At 54.3% G+C, this 8,172-nt stretch overlaps 3 non-coding genes across 3 annotated transcripts; 1 reads left to right on the top strand and 2 right to left on the bottom strand.

Moving 5' to 3' along the window:
• Positions 1-422: 422 nt before the first annotated feature.
• On the bottom strand, positions 423-528 carry TRNAR-UCU (transfer RNA arginine (anticodon UCU)). Its single transcript has 2 exons — positions 492-528; positions 423-458 (listed from the first exon to the last, which is right to left on the bottom strand). It is a non-coding gene; the product is annotated as a tRNA-Arg (tRNA).
• Positions 529-5,433: 4,905 nt separating this feature from the next.
• On the bottom strand, positions 5,434-5,505 carry TRNAG-UCC (transfer RNA glycine (anticodon UCC)). The gene has a single exon. It is a non-coding gene; the product is annotated as a tRNA-Gly (tRNA).
• A 2,171-nt stretch (positions 5,506-7,676) lies between these two features.
• Positions 7,677-7,758, top strand: TRNAS-AGA (transfer RNA serine (anticodon AGA)). The gene has a single exon. It is a non-coding gene; the product is annotated as a tRNA-Ser (tRNA).
• The last annotated feature ends 414 nt before the right edge of the window (positions 7,759-8,172 follow it).

Here is an 8,172-nt window from a genome sequence, read left to right as displayed (position 1 = left end):
AGAATAGCAGTGAAGTGCAGACATAGCCTGAGTGTTGCTCAGCACTAGTAGGAGACAGGGAGGGACAAAACAGTCTAATGGCACCTGCAGCCTTTCAGAACAACCCCCAGCCCCAACCCCAAGAACCAGCCCTTCCCTCCACCCTCACTGGGGTCTGCTGGACAGGTGTAGACGGAGGCATGGGCAAGCCGGGTAGCTGCCCAGAGCGCCAACCAATGTGGGGTGCCTGATGGCAGATTTAAGGGGCAGCCCGGCTCCCGCAGCACCTTCTCACCTGCATCCCTGTGGTGCAGGCCAACAATGCTCGCCCCACCTGGGCCAGGCCTGCTGCTGGGAACTGCCTGCATTCAAGCCCACCCCTGTGTCAACCTAAGGATTGCTGGTCTATAAAAGCTGCCTTGGAAATGAGGATGCAGCTAAAGTGACTCTAGTGGGACTTGAACCCACAACCTTTGAATGTCTAGCTATGCTTACAACAGTTTTCTGTAACTTAGAAGTCCAATATGCTTTCCATTGCACTACAGAGCCTGATGAGTTGCTGAGCTTGATATCTCCACCTCTGCTTTGCAGCATGGCAATTGCTGGGGGAAAAGAAAGGGGAGCCAGATCTGTCTCTTTTGGGAGAGCAGGTAGAAAGAGGGAGGGGGCCACTGAGCCCCCCCAGTGAAAATAAGGGCTAAGAATTGAGCTGCACTTGGAGAATAGAGTCAGCAACCCCACTGCTTCGTGCATGCTAAACAAGCGCTCTACCACTCGAGCTGATTCCCCTGCCTGCAAATGCCTCACCTATCTTGTTCCAGAGCCCTCAACATCCCTGCGGCTGCCCGAGGCTCCTTTCCGAAAGGGCTGCTTGTGAGACTGACACCTGTGGGCCTGCTAGCTTGGAGGTTTAGAACATGGTGCTCCTATCACACAGATGTGTCTTAAGAGCAAGCCCCTTGTTTCAAACCATAACGGGCTTGCTATTCCGACGTCCCTGCAAACCTCATGGCAGGAGGAGTGAGGGACATTTCGCAATAGCGATTTATTTGGAACTAAGTGCTGTGTAGCCAGCACCAAATTACAAAATAAGCTATTTCAAAATTGACTTGAAATAAGCTACACAATTGTATCGCTTATTCTGAGCTATGGGACACACCCCTAGTGAGTTAGAGCACAGCTCTGCCCCCAGCTCCCTGCTCCACGCACTGACTCCCTTGCTACCATGGGGCAGTTTGCATTGGCCTCTTCTCTTGGCAACCAGGCTTCAGCCAGGACTGAGATTGTCAGGCAGGAGAATGTGACCCGGCTCCCTGCACCAGGGCCCTGCATTTCTCATCCCTCCAGAGACAGATGAGTGTAGATTATGAAACTTTGTTGTTGTTGTTGTTGCCTTGGAAACTCCTCACAGACCTTCCCCTGGGGGCCCTGGCAGCCGCTCACATTGCACAGCTTACTTCGAGGTGAGGGTGCTGTGTAGACGTGCCCGTCCTGTTGAGGACCAGCCTGCTGGGGGGAGGCTCTGGCCACTTCCTTTCCTCGTCTCTCTCAGACTGTGTCTACAGTGCAGGGCTACGTCTATACTGCAGGCTTTTTGTGCAAGAGCAGCTGTTCTTGCCCAAAATCTTGCAGAGTGTCTACACTGCAGGCACATTTTTGCTCAAGTAAATATATAGTAAATTTATACTTCAGCATCAGACAACAGGGCTTCTTGCACAGAAGTTATTCCTCTCCCCACGAGGAATAAGCCCTCTTGTGCAATCACTCATCCACAAGGAGGCAGTGTGAACAGGCAACAAGGGTTTCTTGCTCAAGAAAGCCCTATAGCTAAAATGCCCATCAGAGCTTTCCTGCGCAGGAGAGCGTCCACACTGCCATGGGAGCTCTTGCAGAAATGTACTTCTCTTGTGCAAAAGCACATGGCAGTGTGGACACACTGTTGCACAAGACCTTTTGCAGAAAACAGTTCTTGAGCAAGAAGCCTGCAGGGCAGATGTAGCCAGGGGGTGTTTGGGTTTGTTACCAGCACTGAGCTTTGTATAACAATCCAGGGAACATTGTGAAAAGGCAAAACCTTCCAGCTCTGGGTGTCCCTGGCCAGTCAGCAAGTGGCACAAAGGTTCCCTGAAGCACTGACTTCAGGTGGTTTGAAACAAACCCTTGCACCTGAGAGGTGATTAAGGTGATAGACTGTTCAAATCCCATTCTCACAATGTGTTTGCAGCCCTCTCTCTTGCATCTCCCAGAAGTTCAGTGCCAGCCCCTCCTGTACCCTGCCTGCCCCAGCCCCTCCCACTGCAGCCTGGGGAAAGGGGAAATCTCCACAGAGACACTCCCAGATGGGACCCTCAATCCCTTCTGCCCTCAAGGGGAAACCTCACAAAGGAGATTCCAGGCAGCCAGGCCATGGGGGTCTCTGAGATGCCCCAGCCCTGCAGCCTGTCCCACCTGGCCGTTGCCATGGGCCCTCTGTGAGGTCACTGCCTCCCAACCAACGAGCTGAGGGGCTGCACAAGGCCCTTGTGATGTCACTGCTTCCTTTCAGGCTCATATCCTGCCCCTGGCCAGCCCCTTGGCATGTGTGAGCTGCTCCCCCTCTGCCCCGTCACTCAGGGCTGGTTCTGGGGCTCAAGCAGGGAACATCAGAGGCTGCTCAGGGGGCCACATTGCTAGGACCCATGGAAAGCTGATTTTCATAGGGGTGTGATCAGCCCTTCCTGTGTATCTGGCTTCTTCAAAAGGGGCTTAATCAGGAGCTAAAAGTTGAAGAAGGGACATTTAGAAGGGTGAATTTCTGTCCTTGTGATGGCTTTCTGTATGCCCCAGTGGCCTAATGGACAAGGCATGGGCTTTCTAAGCCAGGGGTTGTAGGTTCAAATCCCACCTGTGGTGACAGTTCTCTGTCACTGACAAAGAGCTTATCTTCTTCCTTTCTTCCCCTCTGAGAGACAGTTGGCAAGTTTGCTCTACAGTGGTTGTTTCCCTCTCTACAGAAGCTGTTCACACCCCTCACTAGCAAATGCTGGTGTAAGATGCAGCTATCCAAAGTCAGAACAAAGGGGCACATTTTGCCCTAGAAGGCCCACGAGTGACAGGCAGAGCAGCATCTGTCTAGAGACAAAGTGGAGCCTGAGGATGAGAAGGCCCATGAGAGGCAGAGACTCCAGAGCAGTGGGGCTTGTTATTTGGTCTGGCAAATGGACAGAAAATCCCCAGGCCCTGAGCATGGTGCGGGCAAGGCCCGTGGGGCAGTTTGCCTGGTGGGGTTTGGGGGGTGGAGAAGCTGTGAAGCTCTGTGAGTGGATAAGGTCCCTGGCTGTGCTGCGCCACCTGCCGTGTGTGTGACTCAAACTGTCCCTCGTCCCCTTTTGTGTGTCTGTTGCGCTTCCAGTGTCTTTCCTCAGGCACGTTCATCCGGCAAAGACCCCACCAGGGATCTTGTATCTTCCTTTGTGCAACTCAGCTGCAGACACTGCCAGGGCTGAAAGGAAATTGCTGCACTTTGAGAGTCAAAGGTGTTGTCTGGGACCATAGAGTAGAGCAGTTTCAGCCAACAACCTGAGGAGGGCACTATGGTTCAGCTGGCTGAAGCACTTACCTTGTAAACCGAAAAGCTTGGGTTCAACTCCCAGTGGTACCTTATTGCAGCCATTGCTCACATTTTCCCAGGTCCTTCTGGGACAGAGAAGAGGCCTCCCCTGGCCACCCATAGAACTGCTGATTCAGGAACAGGCTGATTGGAGGAGTGTTGGAAAGAAGGAAACCACAAGAGAGAAGCACCTGATGCCCACAGACCCTCACTCTCCATGGCTGCAGGAGCTGCAGAGGTTGCACCCTCAGGCTCTCTGAGCACAGACACCCCCAGTGAATCACAAGGGTGTGTGGTGCTGGCTCTCCTGCCCCAGCAATTGCAGTCAGAGCCCTGCCTTGCCAGTGCCAGTCACAGCAGCCTCTGCACCTGCTCCAGGCTTGTGGTTTCCTTCTTCCCAATTCTCCTCCCCAATCAGCCTTTTCCTGAACCAGCAGTTCCATGGGTGGCCAGGGGAGGCCTCTCCTGTGTCCCAGAAGCTGCCAGGCTCTGAGTCTTGCCCCCTTCGTGCCCTCCTCTAAATTCTCTTTTAAATTGGTCTTTATGGTCCTACTCAGGGTGTTTTTCTCCTCAGCAGTGCACAAGAGAGAAGCTGTTGCCATTGGTCCTGCAGGGCAAGACGAGCTTTGCCTGCCCCCTCAGCCTGACTTGCTACTTGGCCCCATTCCCGCCTCCCTTCCTGGGCTGACCCAGGGGCCGAAAGGGGCTGAGGCTGCTGCTGGCAGGGAAGAAGCTGGAAGGCAAGGTGCTGGCAGCAAGAGATTCCGGCTGCCTCTTTGCCCTAAGTCTCAGTGTGCCATATCGACTGCCAGCCACCTTGACCAAACCTCAAACCAGCTGGTTGAGCCAGCCCACATCATAGTGAGTCACTAGTGTCCCTATCAGAGAAGAGCCCTTGGCAGCTGCAGAGACAGATTTCAGCTGCTGGAGGCGCCTTTCTGAAAGGGCCATTTGTGAGCCGTGTTCTGGTTGGCTGGCTAGCTAAGTTGGTTAGAGCATGGTGCTGATAATGCTAAAATCATGCGTTCAAGCCCTATGCTGGCCACAGAGTTGTTTGCTGTGGTGACTGTTCCACCTCCCTTTAGCTGCCTGCTATGGACAGGGAAGCAGAAACAGGCAAGAGGCTGAGGCTTTTCAGGAAACAGGCCAGAGAACTGGTAGGAGAAGGCTCCAGCCTGCACAGACCCAGTGGCTAAAAGGCCCTTGGCCTGGCCTGCTTTCCCCAATAGCAGGCAAAACTCTTCTCTTCCCTCTATTGTGGGGCTACTCATGGGCCTGCTGGCTCAGCTATTTAGAACTTGACACTAATAATGCCCAGGTCACAGATACAAGCCCATGCAGACCCCACAATAGCCAAATTAGTTTTGTTTGAGCTGTTCCCCACGAAAAGCAGTGAGAGGGAGCCCTTGGCTGTGGGACCACTTGTGCCTGTTGTTCAGGGTTAAATAAGATCTCCCCCAGGAGGTTTCCTGTTCCATTCCCACCTTGCATTGGCTGGGAATCAAATCAAGCAAGAGGCAGCAAATGCCAGGCACTGTCATGTTCTGGGCCACAGCTAAAGACCCTCTTGGAGCTGTGGTCCGAGGAGGAGTCTCTGCAGGCCCTGCAGTCCAGGTGGAGGAATGCGGACATTTGTGGCTGAATGGCCAAGCAAAGAAAGGCCACCTCCTTTCTACCCCCGCATCCTAGACCAAGTCAGAGCCAAGGTCAAGGAATTGCGGCAGGGGTATGTGAGGGAAGAACCATATTACTGTGCATGCTCTTGGAGAGGGTGAGAGGGAGCCAGCCCACAGCTGCAGGACCTGTTTATGTAGGGTTCAAGTGAAAAAACCTCAGGAAGGAACTTTGATGATCCTTCTTTACAGTGCATTGGCTGGGAATCGAACCCCAGTCAACTGCTTGGAAGGCAGCTATGCTTACCACTATACCACCAATGCCTGCTTGCAAAGCTGCTAGGAAAATTAGTGAGGCAAGGCAATGTCTGCCATGCGGCTAGCCAGAGGCAAGAGGGTGCCTGTGTGGTTTGGGTAAAGCATAACTTCTTGGCCATTAGGCAAAGACCAGAAGTGGTGATGCTGGGCTAGTGGTTGCCCTGCACTCTCCGTGGTGTGAGGAACTGGGTGGGAGAGGAGTCCCAGGGGTTGTTGGGTGGGAGAGTAGAGTTTATCAGACTTTGGGCTAAGCTCTAGAGCAGCCAAGGGAGAGGTGGGGAAGTGGCTTCTGAATACTCTGTGTCGCCCGGGGATGAGGACCAAGAGCCGTCCTTGTGTTTTTTGCCATAAAGTGTTGTTTCTGGGTCCTTTGGCTAAGATGGAGCACTTCTGCCTTCCGGAGAGCCATGTCACAGGCACAAGCACCAGAGACCCCTCCAGGGACACATCACAGGCAGGGCCGGACTGCACCATTCCGGTGCCCCGGGCTGACAGTTCAATTGCGCCCCGGGTTGGGGGAGGGCGCATACGCGGAGCTGGTGGCAGCAGGATGAACGTGCCTGACCCAGCCCGGCTACCAAGCATGTCCCCCCCCACCCCGGGCAGCCGCTGCTGGGTGGCTGCTGGGAGCTACTGCAGCCCACAATCCGGGAGCCGGGCACGCAGCGCCTGATGGCAGCTATAAAGGACGGCTGCCCGGCTAGCCCAGGCCTTAATCTGGCCCTGGTCACAGGACCAAGCAAGGGGCAGAAACATGGCCACTGTCATTGTCTGGGCCAGAGATAAAAACCCTCTTGGAGCTGTGATCTGAGGGGGAGTCTCTGCAGGCCCGGCAGTCCAGGCGGAGGAATGTGCACATTTATGAACATAAAAACATCAGAACGGCCGTACTGGGTCAGACCAAAGGTCCGTCTAGCCCAGTAGCCTGTCTGCCGACAGTGGCCAGCACCAGGTGCCCCAGAGGGGGTGAACCAAAGACAACGATCAAGCAATTTGTCTCATGCCATCCGTCTACAGCCTCTGACAAACAGAGGCCAAGGACACCATTTCTATCCCCTGGCTAATAGCCTTTTATGGACCTAACCTCCATGAAATTATCTAACATATGGCCCAATGGCTGTTGCCCTTACAAAGAAAGGCTGCTTCCCCCCTCCTGCATACTAGACCAAGCCAGACCCAAGGTCAACGAATTGCGGGAGGGGTATGTGAGGGCCCGTGAGGGCAGGTCCTGCTGTGGGGAAGCACCGCAGCACTGTGCATACTGTGAGGAACTGGACCGAATCCAGGGGTGTGAGGAGCCCCTGTCTCCAAGGATAGTTGTGGAGTCTGGGATGGAGACACCTGGGCAGCAGCAGCTGCAGCTTCAGGATGACAACGCTGCTGACCTGCAGCGCCAGGAGACACAGGAGGACTCCCAAACATCTTCAGGCAGCGGGGAGGGAACATCCGGTGAGTGCTGGGAGGTTGCAGCACACAGGACATGTCTACACTTGCAGTCTCCTTCAGGAGAGTGATGCTAATGGAGACATTTGAAATTGTAAATTAAATTGGGATTTAAATATCCCGTGCTGCATTTGCATAATCATGGATGGGCGCTGTTTAAAAATACTTTATTATGAAATAAAAAACACTGTTTAGATGCAGTTATTTTGGGAGAAAACCCTTCTTCCGAAATAACCCTTAAACACTCCCCTCTGGTCTGGACCTAACAGCAGTGTCAGCGTTTGCTAGTCGGGGCTCTGGACAGCACCTGCACAGAGGAAGATGGCAACTGCGGGACGCCCTGGCCAATTGTCCCAATGTCTCACAGCAGAAAAGTAAATAAAAGAGGCCAATGCAAACAGCCCCTGGCAGCAAGGGAGTCAGCACGTCCGTGGGCGGGGCAGGGAGCTGGGGGCAGAGCTGGGCTCTAACTCGCGGGGTGACCTTGGCCCATTCAGTGAACCTCTCTCTGCCTCCATGGCCCTGTCTGTTCAGCAGGGACAGCAACACTCACAGGCCCATAGGAGGGGGCTGGTTTGATGCTTCACCACATGGCCCAGCAAGGAGCCCCCAAGCTCCTCCTGTGCTCAGGGAGCCAGGTTTGCTGTGTGAATTCTGTGGGGCAGGTGCCATCAGGCCTGGGCACTGGGATTATTTACCAGTTTCTCTGGCCCCAGGGCACTACTGCGCTTGCAGCTGTGATGGCTGAGTGATTAAGGTGTTGGACTAGAAATCCAATAGGGTTTCCCTGTGCAGGTTCAAGTCCTGCTCATAGCGAGATCTGAGTTTTGGCCACACTCCTAACCAGGCAACAAGCTGCACAACCGGACAGCCACTCTCCCTATCCCCAGTCAATCCCTTTCTGCGCCTTTCCGAGAGAGAGACGGGTCCTGGTGCCTCATTATGGGTCCCTGAGCTCTAGGGAAACTCTCAGCTCCTGCAGTCTCTGCCCCTTGCCCAGCACCCTATGGCTCAGCCCTACCCCTGGGGGCTGCCCTGCTCCAGTGGATGATAGGAGTTGAGAGGATGGAGCATCTGAGCCTGCCCCCAAAGGTCTATCCATGAAGGGCAGAAATGTTGAGGATATGATGTGGGTCACTCCTCCCAAGGCACACAGCCCCCTCCCCCCCCCGCCCTGTGTTGGGAGGAAAGGGTCTAGAGAAGTATTGGGGGGGGGGGGTCTTGTTCCCT

This window comes from Pelodiscus sinensis, chromosome 19, assembly GCF_052426305.1.
Source record: "Pelodiscus sinensis isolate ZL-2025 chromosome 19, ASM5242630v1, whole genome shotgun sequence".
In the NCBI taxonomy this organism is placed as follows: domain Eukaryota; kingdom Metazoa; phylum Chordata; order Testudines; family Trionychidae; genus Pelodiscus; species Pelodiscus sinensis.
The sequence above is the reverse complement of the archived record's forward strand: the minus strand, read 5'-3'. Positions and strand labels throughout refer to the sequence as shown.